At 43.0% G+C, this 20,840-nt stretch overlaps 1 protein-coding gene across 1 annotated transcript in view; it reads right to left on the bottom strand.

Annotated features, from left to right (window-relative positions):
* Window positions 1–20,840, bottom strand: part of DCPH1 (damage control phosphatase 1) — a 94,631-nt gene that overhangs the window by 52,293 nt on the left and 21,498 nt on the right. The gene's annotated exons all lie outside the window — the stretch shown is intronic.

The raw sequence follows: 20,840 nt of genomic DNA, 5'->3' as shown, positions 1-20,840 counted from the left end.
TGCTGCCTGTAAGTCTGGCTGTTGCAATGAGTTGCATTTTCATAGCTAATGTTAAGTTCAAAGAATTTAACTTCAATAAAATTCATAAATCTCTTTCCATCCACTTTTTGGAAGATTCCTTCTGCTTTCTATAAGTTCATAACTGTTGTATAATTTGGGTGTAGTCAGTTTAGCAGCTTATATTTTAATTAAATATAAAGGTCTTTCAGGTATTTTTTTAAATCTGTTTACATTAGCAAGATAACTTCTAGGCTGGATGCAAGGAAAAGCACAGGCAAATTAATTAACTTCGGGCCCTAGTTTAAATGATAAGCAGTGTTTTAGCATTTATATTGGATCTATCTCCAAGGCAGGTACAGGGTGTAAGACTGTCAAGGTGAATACTGAGGGCAGATTTGGGAACAGCATCACATATGGGGTAGATAGCTTCTGTGAGAGGAATGGCAGACCCAAAAATCTCTGTTGACAACTAGGCTGGACATTTCCTTCATTATCCTATATATATATGTCTTTTCACATGTTAAAGACTCTAAAACTTCCCAGGTGAGATTTTTCCACTCCATCTATTATAAAACACTTGATAAATTATTTTAAAGTGAAATTTCCTCAAGATGTAATATTTTAGTTTCTATGCTGAGTGTGTGCTTTAAACTTTAATAAGTTGTTTATACACATGGGCTCCTCAGAAATATTTCCCTTAGAATGGACTTGAAATATAGTTTATCCCATCTTCCAAAAGAGTGATTCTCTAGTGCCATAAAATTGCCATAGGGATACTTAGGTCTCGTTGGACTCAAGTCTTGTAAGCTTCACCTGACTGGATGAGTCTCACCCACACTATGGAGGGTAATCTGCTTTACTCAAATCTACTCATCTAAATCTCAGTATCACCTGAAAAACACCTTCACAGTGACATCTAGATTGGTATTTGACCAAATATTTAAGCCAAACCAGTTGACACGTTAAACTCACCACCACACCCTGTATTTTCAAGAGCATATAGGACCTTGAGGTTGATACCAGGCTATGCACAAGGCTACAAAAATCTTCATGCAAATATTGCTGCCAGACTAGGGAACAAATAAGCTGTCTCAAGGTCAAAATGAGGTGAAACAAACTGTATCACCTGTGTCTTGGGAAAAAATCTAGCTTTGTAAACTTGAATAAATATGTGAATTTTGCTTTAAAGTAAACGCCAGCCTGCCCATGTACCTTTATGAACAGGAGTGAAAGCATTCTTCTTTACCCAAATGACATGGTTTTTAAGTCGTGGTCCGAAACAGCCTTAAAATACTTAGTTTAATACTATCAAAAAGACACATTTAACAGCCAACCTAGCCAAAACCATAACCATCGGTTTTGGCCGCTGTTCCCTAATATCCTAATTGTCTATTCTAAATAGGTCCAGGGGAAGTGTGGCCCCAACGTATGGGGAAAGGAGAAGTGGAGGGGACACATGACCAGCTCTTAGACATGGCTCACCCTGTTGGAACCTAAGACCTGAGATGAGTGGGAGGTGGGGGGAAGAATAAAAACTCCAGCTAATTCCCTTGCTTCCCAGGATGTGGCCATGGAGACGGAAGCCTCCGAGAGGGGTCCTACCTGCAGCTCAGCGCCCGGGAGTAGGGGGGATCCCAAGGACTGAGCGGTGTGTTCATGAGGCCTGAGGGAGCCAGTGGGGTTGGAAACCACACCAACAAGCCAGCCCAACCCTTTGCCTAGCGAACTCCTACCCACCTTCCAAAGCTCAGCTCGGGTTTCACGCCCTGGGAGGAGACCGCCCTGACCACCAAGTCCAAGCAAGACTTTTCAGTCCTTCCCTGGCTTGACCTCCCTTGGCATCTGGCACCACCCCAGCTTGGTATCCTCTGGGTGCTGTCCTCCGCCCTCTGTCTCATCGCTCGAGACACCCTCTCGGGCCTACTTCGTGCCCTCCTGAGATTTCAGCCGCCCCCGGTACCTGATGGCTTACACCCCTGCATCGCTCACGTCCCGACTATCACTGGACATCGCCAGCACGTCCTGCTGGCACTTCCAAGCCAACATCCTCTCCCGCCACCGCCCAGTAGCCTCAGCTACATGTCGCCTCCGCACCCCTCCCCCTGGTCTCCTAGAGCAGCCTGTGTCATTGTGTCTGCGTGTTTGTCTTTCCCTCTAGACCCTTATCTGAGGGAGGCCACATCTTTACTCCCGCCAAGCTTGTCTTCTTCCTGTTTTAAACTTTTATTTATGACCATTTTTACTTACTCAACCATAAGCGCAATAGTTAGAAACAGTGTCTGCTACTCTGAAACCCTATTTGTTGCAGGCGCATTATTTTTTTAACACTTTATTTCAATCTTAGGGAAAAGTTACAAGAATAATCCAATAAACTCAAGTATACGCTTCACTTATATTCACCAACTGTGAGAACATTTTACCCCATTTGGTTTTCTCCTTTCTCCATGTGTGTAATTATGATGTTGAATCATTTGTAATTTGCAGACACCATGGCCCTTAACCCTTAAATACCTCAGCATGTATCCCCTAAGAACAAGAATAGTCCCTTGCATACAACTGCCAGCTTCAGAAGTTTGATGACACCATGCCATCCACCAGTCATCTCCAGAAGGTTCCTTAGAGCAACTATGAATGCATGAATGTAGTCATCAGGTATTTTAGTCTGTTTAATCTGGTTTTCAAACTTTCTTTGTGTTTTATAACATTAATAATGAGATAAACTGACATAAGGCTCCTGACGTAATACACTGAGAAGAACACATCTCTCATACAGAATTACCATAAATGCCAAAAATCGAATCTCATGATGGGGAAACATTACACATACTCAAATTGAGGGACCTTGTACAACTGTCCCCTTCTCACAGGTCACCCTCATTCCCACCCACAGGTCTACAGTCGTCCTTGTCATTTCTGAGAACACTGGCCCACCATCATTCGCAACTCAGGCACAGATGTCTTCTCTCTGGAGAGCCCTCCCCGCCCACCCTACCGGACGCAGACCCTACCCTTCAGGCCACTCAATCTTGATCCTGTTGTTCTGCTTTATTTTCAAAACATTTACCACTCTCTTTTTGACCATAACAGTATCTTGTTTAGCTACTGGTTTACTTTTTTTTTTGTTATCTACCCCCCCCCCCCCCCCCGCACAAGAATATAACTTTTATGATAGTAGAACCTTATCTAAAATAGTGCCACCTTTAGAACAGACGCTCATTTATAGTTGCTGGAGAAATGACTTTCCCTCTTTGGTGTCTAACGGGGTGCCTAAGACTATGAATACTTGCCAAGTGGGTGACAATACAATGTATGACTCACAAAGTAGAGTATTTCTGGTTCAGATTTCCTCCCAAGTTCTCATTTTTGCTTAGTCCAAACATTCACAAGATTTCAACATCAAGACTCCTTTTGTTAAAAGCACAAATTACCATCTATAAAAATAGTCACAGGGAGGTAAAGTACAGCACGTGGAATACAGTCGGTAATGCTACAATTACTACGTATGGCGTCAGATGGGTACTGGACTCACTGGGGTGATCACGTCGTAAGTTACATAAATCTCTAATCGCTGTGTTGTACACCTGAAACTAACGTAATATTGTATGTCAACTGTAATTGATAAATAATAAGTAAATAATAAATATACTGCCTTTGGAATTCTCCACTAATACCTATTTCATTTTCTCTGAGGTAGAAGAGACTTAGGGGAATGTCTTAAGTTGTTCCCCTTGCACAGATACTGAGATTAGCCTAGGGTGAAAATGCTGAAAAACACATTTCCACACAAAGCTGACAGGGAAGATTCAGGGGGGAAACTCATAGGGTAAATTCAGTCAATGAAAAGGAAGTTATTTCAGTCACCCAGAAATATAATTCAAATATTTATTTTTATAAACAATATTTAAAATATTTTATTCGACTCTAAACATGTCATACAGGGACCATAATCAATAGTTGTGCTGGTATTAGTAAGAGAAAGAGAGCGGTGCTACTGGTCAACCTCAGCAATGCCTTTGAACTTCTCTGCCTTAGATCAAAGCAACAATTTCAAAGGGAAAAAATTGGAAGTGAAACAAAGAAAAAAAGAAACCTTGAGTAAAGAACATAGCATAAATAATTCCTGGTGCAGCAAGTGTTACTCCCTTTTCCAATTAAATTTTTTTAAGTTGTCCTTGAACACAAAAAAAGTAAGCCTTTAAATTAGTCAACTTAATTCAAGTACAAACCAAGGAGCACTCACTATCGTTTCAGACAGGCTACTCATTCTACTTAGTAACGTTGAGTAAATCACACACCATTTTTTAAAAATACACAAAGGGATACCTGCGGTCCGGTAGGTGTTCAAGTTCGTTCCTCCTGCCTGTGCTTTGAATGCTTTCTCGCATGCTGCATTCTACAGCCAGATGGCCCAGGAATAATTAGAGACCAAGAGAAACTAAGTGATGTAGTTAAATAAGCCTGGGCGTGCAAATAGATTAGCTGGCTATTTCTTTTAAGTTTGTATTCGAAATCATTTTAGACAGAGAAAAGTTGCAAAATTAGAACAGAGAGTTTCTGCATAGCCTTTACCCAGCTTCCCCCAATGTTAATAACCTGCATGACTAAGGTACATTGATTAAAACCAGGAAATTAACGTTGGCACGATACTATTAACAAAACTACAGCTCTTATTCAAATTGCACCAGTTTTTCCATTAGTGTCCTTTTTCTGGTCCAGCAGTCAGTCCAGACCCCCACATGGCGCTGAGTGGCCATGTCTCCTTAGTCTCTTCCAATCACAACCTTGACCCTTTACCGCAGTCATTTTGTAGAAAATCCTCTGAGGCGAGTCTGTCTAATGTTTTCTCGTGATTAGCTGGTCATCGCTTATTTTGGATAGGATAAAGCCCTTTCTTATTTAAAACAAGAGGAAAACATCTGATTGCTTTTCTAGTTCGATTCCTACCAACAGAGTACAGTTTCTAGGATTTCGCCCAATTGATTATTAGTTCATAGTCTAAAGGTATGTATCCTCTTGGGCAAAGAGGAAAAGTCATCTTGTGAACTTTTACAGCTATATTACAACTTTTTCATGTACTTTTTCTCTTCATAATGGCTTAACCAAGTTTATATTTTTAGTTCTTTTTATGTCTCTCTTGACAAATTTTTGTCTGGCTATCAGATACTAACAGAAGCGTGCTAAGAAAATGTTTTACTCTAGTCGTGAATTTGTCCATATCTCTATATATTTTTGCTTTTGTCGATTTTTATTTTATGTATTTTGAGGCTATTTTTTATATGCATACACATTTTGAATTGTTACAACTTCCTTATGAATGAAAATGTTTATTATTATCAAATAGAAATATAATTTGTATAATTATAGAATGGTGGCTGCCAGTGGCTAGGGAAAGGGGGTAATGGGGAGATATAGTTTAGTGGGTACAGAGTTTTAGTTTTGCAAGAGGAAGAGAGCTCTAGAGACGGATGGTGGTGATGGCTCCACAGCAATGTGAACGTACTTAGTGACACTTAAATATGGTTAAGACGCTAAATTTTATGTTACCTGTATTTATCACAGTTTCTTAAAAAGTTGAAATGGTGAGGAAATAAAGGGAACACTAACTTTACTTCCTTCATAATTATACATGACCAGCTCTAAGTCCTTTGCTTTGCAACAACTCTAGCTGTTGATAGACGGTTGCTATTTACATCCGCTTCTCCTAACAGCTCCAGCAGGTAGTTATTCTAACCCGCGCAGAGAGGCAAGGAACTGGCTCCGATCCCCAACCACCGCGTACACCGGAGCATAGCCTCGGCTCAGGCCTTCCAGGGGTGTGAAAACACTCACACAGCCAAGTAGCTGGGAACCCACCTCGCATTTGCAGCTTCCAACACCCAATCCAAGCACTTCTCACCTATAAGCGTGTCGGGGGAGGGGGCTGCAAGGGGTGTTTCGGAGGCGAGATCCCCTGCACTAAGCAGGCCCAAGGAGCTCACAGCAGGAGGCCGAGTCCACCTTCAGCGTGCACAGCGCGGGTTACATAGGCCACAGCAAGCGGGGCACTAATGTCGCGAGCGCAGCTGCATTCTGCTGGATCATTACATAAGGTCACCATCAGGGGCAGGAGCAGGACAGTCGGAGTCACGGACGGGACACCGGGACCCATGGCCCTTACCCCACACACCTGACAAACTGCCATAGCTTTTGGCTGACTGATGATGTTACTTTATATAACTTGGTAACATTGTTCAGCCTCTAGGCCTTATTTCACCGCCAAGTTATATTCTGCTGGCAGCTGTATGTATAAATTTCCCCAGAGCATGCTTCTGACCCACCCTTGGGCTGTTCCACTTCAATCCACATAATATTGCTCTTGGTACCACTCTGCACGTTTTCTGGCCTGGTCAAGCTCTGCCGAGGCTCCCATTAGAGGTAAACTGGCCTGAGAAAGGTGCCGCGTTAAATGTAGTTCCCGGGTGATGCCAGTGAAGCAGTCACTGTGTGGGTGCCTGTTTCTCTTGACTGTGATCTTGACTGTTTGCCGAGGTGGCGGCTGAGGCGTCAGAGGAGGGGTCGGTGATGGCAATAGGACTGCGTGGTACTGGTGTTGGCGCCAAGGCAAATTCCAAAAGTTATAAGGAATAATAATAGCGAATAGTAATAAGCACTTACTCTGTCACTCTATTCGGTGCTTTATATTTAACCGTGAGGTCCCACAACTACACTAAGCGATATGTATTTTGATCCCATTTTTCAGAAGGAACTAAAGTTCTGAGACATTAAGTAATATTTTTTTGTCCACGGTGTCACAGATAAGTGGTCTTGCTAAGACTGCCTGAACCCAAGAATAAGTCCCTGCAGTATTCTACTGCTTCGCTGAGTTACATACTATCCCTGCTTTGTATCTGAATCTGTTTTTCAATGCATCATGGAGTGGTAGGAAAAATAGTAAACTTTCAAAACAAAGATTTTTAAGTCCCCCCCCCTCCATCATTAGCTAATTAAGCAAGCTATCTGCATAATAGGAAATTCCTGTCTTGCCTACCTGACTTACAAGACTGTTCAGGTGAAATTACTTTCTAAACTGGAAAAGTAATTTGATAAATGCTGGCCTTTCTGTTTACACTTTTATTCTCAATAAAATGTAGGTCCTCCAGGTCAATTAAAATCTTGGGTGTGGTAGATATTTTCCTTTATGTAGGCAGTAAAATGTACCCTAAAAATCTCAATATGAATCGGTAAGATTACTCAACATGATCATTTGTTTATGGCTAAAACTTATGCTTCCACATTTACACTGGAAAACTCCGGCAGATAGCACCAATTAGAAACATCACCAGCGGTGGGACAAACTGACAGCATGTACCTCCTGGTATGATGCACTGAGCCACATCATTACACAGGACTCTACCCAAAATGTAATCATGAAAATCAATCAGATAAACCTCTTCTACAAAACAAATGACCCAGACTCTGCAAAAACGATCAGTGTCATCTAAGACAAAGAAAGGCTGAGGGACTCACTGTTCCAGGTTTATAGACAAAAGACACATAACAACTAAATACAAAGTGTGATCCTCAAATGAAAAAAGAATTGGCGGTAAATGGCATTATTGGGACAACTGGCAAAATTTTAGCGGATAGTGTTCCTTAGATAATATTATTGCAACAATGTTAAACATGTTGACTTTGATCACTGCATTTTGGCTAGAGAACACCCTTGCTCTTAAGAGATACACACTGGTCTTTAGGAATAAAGGGCCATGGCGTCTGTGACTGAAACACATATAAGTCATATAAAAATACTACATACTTACGCCATGGGCTAGCATTCTTAATTCACCGAGGACACCAGCTGGGGATAAAATATGCAAATGTCGAATGAAAGAAAAATTCGTTGTATTTGTACAAGACAGTAGTAGTTTTCCACAAACATGTCAGGAATCAGAGAAATCTGAATATAGGGCAGATGTAAGTAAGGCAACAATCACAGCAGATGAATAGGAAAAATCCTGAGGGCATCTCTCAGGTTACAAATTCAGCTGCACACAGCTCCCCGGCCTCTAGCAACCATCACACTATGAGTGTTGGGATCCTGATACCAGGTCCACAAGAGGACACAGAGCCCAGGCTGAGCCAGTGGGCACTGTGTGTGAGAGAGACAGAGAGACAGAGAGAGACAGAGAGACAGAGAGAGACAGAGATAGCACACGTGATGCCTAAGTCCCCTAGGTCTCTCCTGGGAGTTATGAGTAAATAAATCCAACGGCAACTGAATTAATGCGTCTGGGGTGATTAACAACCAGAAGAGGGCCAGACCTAGCTCAGGACTGGCACTAAGAGGCCCCATCAGGTTTTAAAGAACCTGCTCTAAGTCGTCCTAGTGGCTAAGCAGGGTAAGTTAAATGGAAGGATTACTTGCTGCAAAGGGGCGGGTGGGGGAGCGCAGAGCGTTCGGGGAGGGTCGACAGGAGACCGACACACTGTGCACCCAGCAAATCCCTGCGCAGAGAAGCGAACGGGCCAGCCTGGGACTCAGACGCTCCACGGCCTCGGGACCAGCCCAACGTCCCGGGCCGCGGGCAGTCGGCTCCAGCCCACGGCCGGGGCGAGACAGCGGCGCTGCCCTCCCCGCGCCCCCGGAGACGTCCGCGCCCCCCGGGACCCGCGCGCGCCGCGAGCCCCCGGCGCGGGGAGCGGCGGCCCCGCCACCCCGCGCGGCCGGGCGGGGACCGTACCTCGGGCGCGGGCGACGAGGCGTCGCGGGTCGGGTCCGGGCGCCCGGGGCGGCCCGAGGGGGCGCCGAGGCTCATGCCGGCGGAGCCCCGCGGCGCGCTGCGGCCCAGGCGCGGGAACAGGCTGCGGCGCGCGGAGCCGCCGGCGCGTCTCCCGGGGCAACCGGCACGCGCGCGGGAGGCGGCCGGCCCGGCGCTGGCGGCGCCCCGTGACCCTGCCCGGCCGCTTCCCGCCTCTGAGACACGCCCGGGGGCGACCCCCACGCTCCCGCGCGTCTCCCCGCTTCGGGGGACCCCTGGCCAGGCCGAGGCTTGGCTGACACTTGCTAACGCGGCGGGGGGACCGCGGGGCTGCAGGTGGGTCTCCGCCGGGAATTGCACCGCGAGCGCAACTGCGGGTCTGGCGCTTGGGCGGGGGACCGGGGGCAGCGAGGGGTCGGTGTTGCCGGCGCGGCGCGCGAACGAGGCGGGGGCCAGGGGACGCGAGGGGACGCGCCCCTGGGCTGCACGGCTGGGCGCAGAAACTTCTGCCCGAGCCCCGGCCGGCCCCGGGCGCGCCGCGGGTGCGGGGCCCGCGCCGGTTCAGCGCCGCGGCTTTGGGGCGGGTCGGGACCGCGCGCCGCGCCCGCCTTTGTACCGGCTCCGCGCCCGGCGCGTCCCGGGGCGCCCTTTGGTCCCGGTTTCCCACGGCGCCGCAGGGGATGCCGCGGTGACGCTGCGGGAGCGACGGCCGCGGGGCAAAGATGAGACACGTGCTCTCGCAGGTGCTGTGCCGGTGCCTTCCGAGCCTGCCTTCGTTAAGTAAAAGAGATTATGAAGTGGGTATTAGGATGAGGCCCTTTTTAAATGAGTTACCGCCCGGCTGGTGTGGCTCAGCGGTTGAGCATCGACCCAGGATCCAGGCGATCAGGGTTCGATTCCCGGTCAGGGCACAGGCCCAGGTTGCGGGCTCGATCCCCAGCAGGGGGCGTGCAGGAGGCAGCCGATCAGTGACTCCATCATTGATGTTTCTCTCTCACTCTCTCCCTCCCCTTTCCTCTCTCTGAAACCAATAAAGACATAGTTTAAAAGAAATAAAAATAAAGTGAGTTACTGATCACAGGGAAATAAAATAAGTTGTCCGGGCTATAGAGCTGGTCAGAGGCAGAGTCAGACCCCAGACCATGAGACTAAGGCGCAGAGAAGGGGAGCAACCCCAGGACTTGTAGCAGAAGCTAAAACTGGAACCCACATTCACCTCACTCTAAGGCCCTGGGTAGACCTCTGCACAGTTCAAAATCAGACGTGTGGCAGCTTTCTTTCCTTGGGTTGCACCCGGTCATCTGCAGGCATCACTCTTGCGTCTGAGAATTCCTTGGCCTTGACAGTGGCGTTTGATTTTACAGCAACATTGCCACATATCCAGGCCAGAATCACCTCAATGCTTTCACTTGAAGCAATTCTAAAAATTAATTAATTAATTTAATTAAATAAAAAGTCCTTAGCGGAAACTGAGACTTCCGTATATCTCCTGTTAATAGGATGGTTTGTATTAAACATGTTTTCAGGTTGCACTTTCTCCTTGCAACAGAATCACTACACGTTTGCTAAATTGTTGGTGAAAAGACATTACTGTAGGAGACACAACAGCTGATGAAACCTCAAGGCACCTGGAAGAGAACCACCCTGAGAAAGTCCCTTCTCTGTTAACCCTACATGCAATTGTTTTAGAATTCAATTTTATAAAGTCTAATTCCAGTCATTCTGATCAACCTTATAACTCTTCTTGAGAACAGAACATACGAATTCGAGTCTTTAAAAGTCAGTGTTGATGAGGGATGTGTTAATTAACCAGATGTGAGGAATCCTTCCACAATGTATCTCAAATCATCGCTATGCACATTTTAAATATTTTACAATCTCATTTGTCAGTTATACCTCAATAAAGCTGAAATAAATCATACACACAATACAGAAAAATTTTAATCAGCGTGAAACAGATTTTTCTCTATGTGAAAAATGTCCTTTTGTGGTAAGTAGGGCAGAAAAAGTGCTTGGCCTGACCTCTGCCAGATGCCTTTGAGCTTTCTGGATGTTAAGACATGAGCTAAGTGACTCTTCAAGGCAGCATCTGGCGATGTGTCCTTTGTGTTGAGAAAGAGAAGCCTGGGTGTGGATGTAGGCCTGAGCTGGACCCTGGAAGGGACTACAATTTGGGACTAGCCTACTAAGATGGTAGAACTACAGGCTGGCAGGGGGAACCCTGTTCAAGCAAGGGAGGGAAGTAAAAATGCACAAAGCATGTTCCAGCGCAGATTTCTCACAAAACTGCATGTGTGGGCAACGTCTTGTGATCCACAATACCTCAGTACAGACTTCTACTTTCCTTTACGACGACAACAAAGGCAGGAAGCTACCAGCTGTGGGACCTAGGACACCTATGACTGCTTCTTTATAGAAGAGGGATGTTCCTCATTAGATGCCAGGCTCAGTTTGGACCACCGCTGGCCAAGCTTTTGCAGAGCATTATGAATGCTGACCCAAAGGCAGGTAGCAACAGTTGGTGGGTATGTTGGAGGAGACAGATAGAGGCAAGGAGGCCTGCAGGAAAGGGCTGTCCCAGGCCAGGTGACAGGAGGAACAGGTGGGAATGGGGGGGGGGGTGACAGTGGGAAGGGAAGATCTTGAGGTGGAATCAACCTGGGTCTAAGGTTACCAGCCAGGCTGGAAGGCTGCTGAGGCCTGAAACGCAGCGAGGAGATAAAGCAGAGGAGGGAGAGGAAAGAGTTCAATTTGGGGCAAATTAATCTGAGGTGTGATAGGGGAAAGCAAACATATTTTGCAGTTTGGGAACAGGAAGTCCTGGGCATCCAGCTTAAACCAGAATTTCCAGCTTGTTCTGCTAGCATGTTAAAATTTATCCTGAAATATATTTATAAAGCTAGAGTGCTGACATATGTTAAGCAAACGTATCTCAGACAAGATAAACATGCCTCCCAAGTTAATCTGGGAGGCAATGAAGAACTCTCTCTCTTCTGGCCCTTGGGCTTTTTTTTGGGGGGGGGGGGCTTTCTTGTTTACTTGTTTGTCTTGCAAATATACATGTTCCTCATAAGAAAACTTAGAGTATGATAATGACTTTGGGGGCTTTTGACGTATATTTAGAAACCTGTCACTGAAACTGTTCCTATGACATTTTAGTTGTCTACAGATGGTTTTAAAAGACTATGTTTGATTGAAATATTTTCCTTAGCAGCTGAATGAAATGCTGCCCAAGGCTGCAAACAACTACTTTAGTCATCTAATGGAAAATTCTTTGGTAAAATATAGACCACCAAAATCTGTTTTCCTAACTGACAGGGCATCGGAGGGTCTTTCAAGCCACTCTCAACCCTTGCTTGGACTTGGTTGTTTTGCTGATCTCTATTTGATCTCTGGAAGAAAAGAGTCTTTAGCAACGACTTTGGGTTTACCAATTTATCCTAGAACAATCCCTGTCCCTATTTGTTCTAATATGACAACACAGCTAGTTGTAAAACAATTTATCAAGGTCACTTCAGAGGTCTTCATAAATTTAGACATTTATCTATAAAGTCTATTGTCTTTTATTTCCCCATACATATGACTGTTTCCAATAGATTTTATACCTAAATTAATGCAATCCATTTTATAACTTTACAATAGGCTAATAGAGAACCACTGAAAATAACCAACTCAGGGCCCTTCAGTTTCATCACTAAAGTAAACTCCAGATTGTTCTTTCCAAGGGCAAAATCCTTATCAAAAATTGGGAATACTGTAAAAATATTTTAGCTGAGTAAATATAAATTACTGAAAAACATCCACAATAATACATCTTTTCTGCACTTATAGGAATTTTATTTGACTTTCAATTCAACAAGTTTTAATCTGTATTTCCTCAACTAGTCAGAAAGATTTGTTGTACATAATACCATCCTTCGTGGCCTTACTGAAGTGATCTTTGAGTTGTCAAGTTTAAAATAGCTTAATATTTTAGGAAACATTTGGAGGGATTAACTGGACAATCAATGTTAACATTTTTCCATTCTAAGGGGAGAGAGCACTTTCTGGCAAACTGTCAGAAGATCCAGCTCCCCATGTGTCTCTTCATTAGGAAAAAGATGTCAACCAATCAGGAGGATTATGGAAAGTCTGGGGTGAAGCAAGAGTGCCCTAAAGGCCTTCTTTGATTCCTCTCCCCTCCACATCCCCTCACAGCTATCTAATCTAGATTCAAACCAATGCTAGAATTATTTTTCTAAAACCCAAAATCTGATCAGATTATTCCCCTGTTCTAAAACTTTCAAGGAACCCTCACTGTTTATTGGAAAAGCGGAAAACTCTTACCATCATATGTCTCTCTTTTTTTAAAGTAGTTTTCAGAGGTTATTATTTTTCCTCCTCAAATCAACTCTTCTGGGGTGGGTATTATTATACTCTTATTCAGATGTGAAAACTAAAGTTCAGGGAGGGAGGGAGCTCAGGTTCACACAGCATAAACGGCAGTACAGGTCTTTCCAGTGAGGGCTCCAAGTTCTTTGTTATTGATATCATCCAACAGTCAGAATTTCTCAAACGTTGGGCCCACCCACCCTGCTGGCTGTGTTTCCCCTGTGCAACCAGGCTGCCAGCTATGACTGGTCAGGGGGTGCCCCGCACAAGAGTACATTTCAAGGCCCACCGTCCACAGTAGGACATTTTTGCTATTTTGAAGTTTCTTTGTATATTTATTACACTTTTGTTGATCTTTGAAGACGGGTGATTTGTACATTTATTATGACATTTTTTCAACTAGTAGAACTCAAGTGTCTTTTCTGAAAGGTTAGATATATACCAGCTGCTTGGATTTATGAAGTAGGAAAAAGTTGGATAACTGAATAATATCTAAAACAACTTCGGTTTCAACAAATATTATCAAGGATGTGGGGAAAAGGGAACCCTCGTGCACTGTTGGTGCGATTGCAAATTGGTGCAGCCACTATGGGAGACAGTATAGAGGATCCTCAAAAAATTAAAAATAGAACTACCAGATGACCCAGCAATCCCACTTCTAGGTATTTATCCAAAGAAATCCAAAACACTAATTCGAAAAGAAATATGCATCCCTATGTTCACTGCAGTGTTATTTACAATAGCCAAGCTATGGAAGCAACCCAAGTGCCCATCAATAGCTAAGTAGCTAAAAAAGCTGTGGTACTACATACATACCACGGACTACTACTTGCCATTAGAAAAATGAAATCTTGCCATTTGTGACAACAGGGATGGACCTAGAAGGTATTATGCTAAGTGAAATGAGTCAGACAGAGAAAGACAAATACCATGTGATTCCACTTACATGTGGAATCTAAATAAACAAACAAAACAGAAACAAACTCATTGATACAGAGAACAAACTGATAGTCACCAGGTGGGAGGGGAGTTGGGGGTTAGGTGAAAAAGGGAGAGAGTAAATACAAATTGGCAGTTACAAAATAGTCACGAGGATGTAAAGCATAGGGAATATAGGGAATATAGTCAGTAATGTTATAATAACTAAGTATGGTGCCAGGTGGATATAAACTTATCAGGGCATCACTTCATACGTTATACAAATGTCTACCCACTACACTGTACACCTGAAACTAATATAATATTGACTTTCAACTGTAATTAAAAAACTAAAAAAAATTTATTAAAATAGAACTTGGGTTTCTATATAAAAAACTGGCTTTCTGACACACTGATCAGTATATATCTTTGTTTTAAAAATACAGTCAATCCTCATTACTTGTCAATTCCATATTTATGAGTTCACCTACTCACTGAAATTTATTTGTAATCCCCAGGTCAATCCTCACGACACTTTCTCGGTCGTTTGCAGACGTGCACACAGTGGTGAAAAATCTGAGTCCTCGGCGTGCACGTCCCCATCTGAGGTCAAACAAGGCCACGCTCTGCCTTCTGGTTTCAGCTCCTACTGTAAACAAGTGTCCGGTTCAAGGTCTACTTAGTGCAACTTTTTTTTTTTGGCATTTTTGTGCTGTGTGTGTGTGTGTGTGTGATTTCACTGTTTAACCCCATTCGTAGTGCTGAAGTTCTGCCTAGTGTTCCTGAGCATAACAAGGCTGTGGAGAAAATAATGTTAGATGAGCTTCACGACGCCTAAGTTTAGTGCTGTTGGCTATGAGTTTAATGTTAATGAATCTACAATACACATAAACAAAGTGTCTTTAAGCAGAAATGCATCTAAAACAAGGTTATGTATTGATCAGTTAATGGAAATGATGAGACTGACGGCGAATGCTGTGTTCTCCTAGGTTCAGGTGTTTGAAGCAACTTTATGGAACATAACTTCTGTGCGTAAAAAAATCTACTGCACGCCACTGCAATCGGCCACTGATTTTGACAGTCACACTGCAGTTGTATGATCTGCTCTTTATTATACAGAATGATTCATATATTTGAGTTCCCAATTTAAATCTACTAATATTTTCATTGTGACAACTGCCATTAAGTAACTAATATTTAATAATGTGATAATTAAATAAGATAAGCCAAATGTACTTCCAACCAATTCAGGTATATAAACCATATGATATGATTCTTTTAAATTATATATTCTTGTTCAAAATTACCCACCTGAAGTAAAAATATATTTTCCAAAACACTCTGGTACAAAGTTTTAGAAATTTGTCACACATGACAAAATGATGGGGGGGGAATCTGGAAATCTTGTTATTTTTTCTGCTTTGTAGTGCTTTTTATTCTATATTTGAAAGTCTTTGGAGATGAAAAAATTAAAGGAAAGAGTAAAAGGAGTTCAAAGATTTGTAGCATTTATCATGCATTCTGAAAAGCAGGCTAAATGTTACTTCAAAAAGTAACTTTTAAAATGTATTTGTTCTGTATTAATTTGGTATGGTTTGTTAAATAAAATGAATCATATCAGCAAAAAGAGGCAGGGGTCGAAATTCATTGTGCATAATATTTTTGAAAGCATCAAAGAGATTATGAAATTCTTTGAAGAAAAATGAAGCCATAATGCTTACAAAAATATCTGTGGCTGTTATAAAGTGACATAATCTTTAAAAGAGAGGTTTACAATATTGGTAGAACATCGCTGCTGTATCACTTCGTGAATGTATTACTGAAAAATTAGAACTATTCCATGTAGTTGGCAGGTTTTTCCCAGACAAAAAGCCAACCGTTGGTGCCAGGTGGATCCTGGAAATATCAGGGGGAACACTTTGTAAAGTGTATGATTGTCTAACCACTATGCTGTACACCTGAAACTAATACAAAATAATACTGAATATAAACTGTAATTGAAAAAAAAAAAAAAGCCAACACTCCTTTAGGTAGCAGAAAATGATAGACTCTCCGGTGAAAATGTTGTAGGGTCAGGCATTTCCCCTGCATAACAAACTTGGCAATCAGTAGCTGTACCCTTAACTGAAATCATATTATAAGTAAGATCTAGTTCTTTTCATATATATGAAAAAATAAAAGGCACCAGTAACATAAATAACTTGCGTGAGAGATCTTGTCGTTTTCAAAAAATACAAAAGGTCTTTGAATTTATCCCTGGGCTTGGAGGCCCTCAAACCGTGGTTAAGTGGCCGGCTCTTGGAGCCAGGCTGCCTGGAGTGAAACCCTGGCCTTGCCATTTCCTAGCCTGTGATCTCGGGCAATTCATCCATCTCCTTGGGCCTGTTTCCGTCTGCACTGCAGACGGAATCACAGCACTTAGTGCACCGGGCTGTTGCGAGGATTGCATGGGTTAATGCGTGTAAAGCACCCAGTACAGAACCTGGAACAAAGTACAAATAAGCGTTAGCTATTAGTGTTATGTTAAAACACGGAGCAGAACATTCCCGCACAGCATCAGAAAACCTGAGTGTTTGCTCTCATTCTAAACTACTCAGAACTTTGGGAGATCAGAGACTTAAAAACGTATCTTTTGACTGCTCAGCATATGAGAACAAATTCCTAAAGCATTTTCCGTACCTTGGGAAACTACGGATGTTAGAAGGGGTTGTAGGTGGTCACCGGGAGCCACGGAGGAGCCTCATCACCGGGAACCTAGAAAACAATTGGCCGCCGTTGATTAAACTAAAGCAGAGATATGCAAGCACCTTATAAAAACACTGTTTCCCAGCCAAGAAGACAGCCCTGTACTTCATGGGACACATTAGCACATGTACAGAAAGACTGTGGCAATCACAAGCGAGGTCACTGCACAATGGAAGCTTGGAGGAAAGTGGGGGGCCTCAAATGTTCATGTCTTGTCCATTTGATAGCTTTATTTCTCACTGAAATGAATAAATATGCCTTCAGGTTTTTGAAGATCACGGTTCCACCCTCAATGCCTGAAAGCCCCTCCCCAGGCAACTCGCTTTCCCTCCGAACCATGCACAGGATGTGTCTGGAGTGTTCGAGAACAGGACCACAGGCCCCAGTCAGGATTACTCTAAGATGAAAAATAAATGCTTTTTTTCAGGTTCTCTTTTGCTCCCACAAGTTGGAGTTTTTGGAGGACCAATGTTAAAAATTCCACCCCAAAATATGATAATTTGCCAGACATTCCATTAAAATCAACTTTCAAAAGCAAATGTGGTTTCTAAATTAAGCAACACCCCAGCTCCTTCTGGATCTTTTAAATGTCTTTATTATTTTGGAAAAATCTTATGGCTTTGGGTGGGGGAGTGTGGGATTTTCCTAACCCCACTTTAGACATGCTTTAGGTTTCTTTTCAAATTATGCCAACTTTCTTTCAAAAAGCAACAAATAATTCTTGTTAAAAAAAAAAAGTTTGTGGATGTTGAGAGCGAAGACTGTTCCTCACACGCTGCTTTGGCTTCTCGGCATTGATTCTAACTGCCTGCTGAGGTTTTCACAAAAGCATTCAAAAACTTTTTCCTGACTTTCTTGATTCAGACCAGGCTACCTTTTATTACTAACTGAGGCTTGGCCAACCCTATACATACCCATAAAGTGATCTTCATCTACTCCTCTCGACAGCATCACAAAAATAGTCTAGTTTTGGGAAGAGATTTTATCTTCTGCTGATTCACTGACATGACCTCAATTAAAATGCCCTCTTTATAAGCTTACATTACGAGCCATAAATTTCCTGAGTCTATAAAATTGCTTCTAATAAAAGAGAAAGAGAAGGGAAAAGCAAGATACAGGAAGCCAAATATGCAGCTAATCGTTTTTAAAAGAAATGAATGCCTCTGCCTTCCCAGGGACAGATGTCTTTTGAGATAGTTTCTGAAGGGTTCATCATCGATACCACACACTGATTTATGAGTGTACACTGCCTTTATTTCATTTGATAAATCAGCCACAATTACCAGATGAAAGTACCTGATGATAGGTTAGAAAAGACCTCACTGGGGAGGTGAATCTTACCAGAACTCCAAAAGAAAACACAAAAAGGGAGAATTTCCCTAACTCCTACCACATCTTGTTTCAGGCATAGACACTTTGTAACACATATGTAAACAAAACTCTCTGAATCCATTTTTATACCCTGCAGTGTTCACACAGAGTCACAAAAACTCAAACAGAAATGTAGCTTGACTTGCTCCAAGGCCAAAACGTAAATCCAGGGCCCAGGATTATTTTTCCCAATTTTCGTTTTGTGATGGTTTATGTAGCATAGACTAGTTAGAAGTTCACTAAGCCTGGTTAGGTGTGGCCTTGGATTCCAGCCTTTGGTATGTGGGCAGAAGTGAAGTATCTTACTTCCAGGTTTGGCTCATAAAAACCTCCATTCCGTGTGCTTTCTCTTTCCCTGTTTTCTAGCTAGATCCTAATTCCAGAATGACCACTGAAGCCACATGTTGAAGGTGGGAAAGCCTCCATCAGCCTGGGTCCCTGAATGTCTGTATGGAGCAGATAACCTTGTCACTTCCCACACACACATCCCAGCCCACTGGACTTCCTAAGAGTACATTCTATTCTGTTGAGCCACTGAGTTTTGGGTATTTACCTGTTATAACAGCTAGCATAACCTTAACTATACAGTGTAGCATTTTTAAAACAAAGAAAATACAGCAAAGAAAAAAAGAAACATAATCCTGCTGTATTTTGTTGGAGAATGTTAGAAATTTATGAACAGAGAGGTATTATGAATTCATTTTTAAAAGTAAAAAATAAAATATTTGAGGGGAATTTTATTTTTCTTACTGAGTCAAGTCTGTGCTTCCTGCGCCCCAGCCCACCCCCATTCTGTGAGGCCAGCATAGCTTCTGTTTGTGGGGAAACTAACCTCTTCATTCATCGATTAAGAAGGTTTTTGAGCCCGGCCAGGCGTGGCTCAGTGGTTGAGCATCGACCTAGGATCCAGGCAATCGGGGTTCGATTCCCAGTCGGGGCACAGGCCCGGGTTGCGGGCTCCATCAATGACTCTCTCATCATTGATGTTTCTACCTCTCCCTCTCCCTCTCCTTTCCTCTCTCTGTAATCAATAAAGATATATTTAAAAAAAAAAAAAGAAGAAGAAGAAGAAGGTTTTTGAGTATAAGGTTTTGAGTAGATGGTTTTCCACAGAGTAAAACCCCTCCTTTTTTTTTTCCTTTGTAACTTCACCCCAGTGAAATTTTACAGGGAAGCAAACACATGAAGCAGATCATCTTCGCATCACCTTGATTAAAGTGGAGGTTGAAAATGTTCCCCCCCCCCCAAACTGTTCCTGGCACCCCTGGAAGCATCTTAACAAAATCCCAGGGCCTCTTAGGGGCACAATTTGAAAGCCATAATTCACATTAATTCAATCACATAGGTATAGTCAAACCGAACAGCCTTAGTTTCCCGTATTTAAATCTTCAACCTATGTAATCTTAAGTCATAAACTTCATTTTCCTTTAGAATCATTTTTACATTTATCTTCCTTCCATTTTTCTCTCATCAGTCTAGTTTAGACTCATATTTCACGGCTGCTTTGCCTCAATTTCTCCCCTTTCTCCCAATGATTCCGCACACATTCTCTTAAGGGTCTATGCTCTATCCAGCAACACAAGTGGCCTTTATGGATTATAAATTTGAGCAGGTCACTCTTGCTCGAAACCCTCCAACGGCTGCCCATCACACTTGGAATAAAAACTCACAGTCCTTTCAGTGGTCCTTAAGAACCCACATGACCTGGCCAGTCTCCCCAACACCTCCTTTGTTTTTCCTGAAACGTGGCAAGCACGTGCCCACCCCTTTACACCCACATTTCCCTACGGCTGGACCTCTCACTTCCCAGATGGCAGCAGGGCTGTTTCATATATTTCATTCTGGTCTGTAATAAAATCTGACCCGCTGAGGTGGCTTTGCCTGACCACCCTGTCTAAATAGCCTCTTCTCCCCCCACCCTCCTTCTCAGGACACATCACTTCTGGACATGAAGTCTTTCATAGACTTGTTTTCCCTTAATGACCTGTAAGCCCGAGGGTGGATTTTTATTTCATTCATTACTATATCCCCAACACTGAAAACAGTACCTAGCACATATTTGTTGCTCAGTAAATAACTGTATAAACAAAGAAATTAATGAATTCTCCAGAGAATTTGTAGAACCTGATTATTACTCTTTCCAGCTCATGGTCCCCATGTTATCAAGCCATGGCTTCTTTTTACAGCCTTATTTCCAGGTTCAGAGACTCTTGAAATACTGATACAATACACACAGCAGCATGGATGAATCTCAAAGGCATTGCTCTGAGTGAAAGAAACCAGTCTCCAAAGAGGCGTATTGTATGATTCCACTTCTAAGACAGTTTGAAGAGTACAAAGCTATAAGGATAAAGAACAGATCTGTGGTGCCAGGAGTTTGGGGAGGGGGCACAGGAGACTGTAAAGGAATAGCACGAGGGACTTTTTGGGGGGCGATAGAACTGTTCTGTATTCTAGTTACAGTGGTGGTTACACAAATCTATATGTGTTCAAATTCATAAAACTGTATCCCAAAAGAAAAAAGTCAATTTACTATAATTTAAAAATAAAAATTTAAAATAAATGTGTAAAAAAATATTAAGTCTGATGGACCCCAAAATTCAGAAAAATTGAGTGTTTGCGGTTGCCCACACCTTGCTCTGACTTTCCTGCCCTCCCCCACCCTTCTCCAGCCGCCTCTCCAGTCTCTCCTCTTGT

Source organism: Miniopterus natalensis, chromosome 5 (genome assembly GCF_054644295.1).
Source record: "Miniopterus natalensis isolate mMinNat1 chromosome 5, mMinNat1.hap1, whole genome shotgun sequence".
Lineage (NCBI taxonomy): Eukaryota > Metazoa > Chordata > Mammalia > Chiroptera > Miniopteridae > Miniopterus > Miniopterus natalensis.
This window is presented reverse-complemented; position numbering and strand designations above follow the sequence as displayed.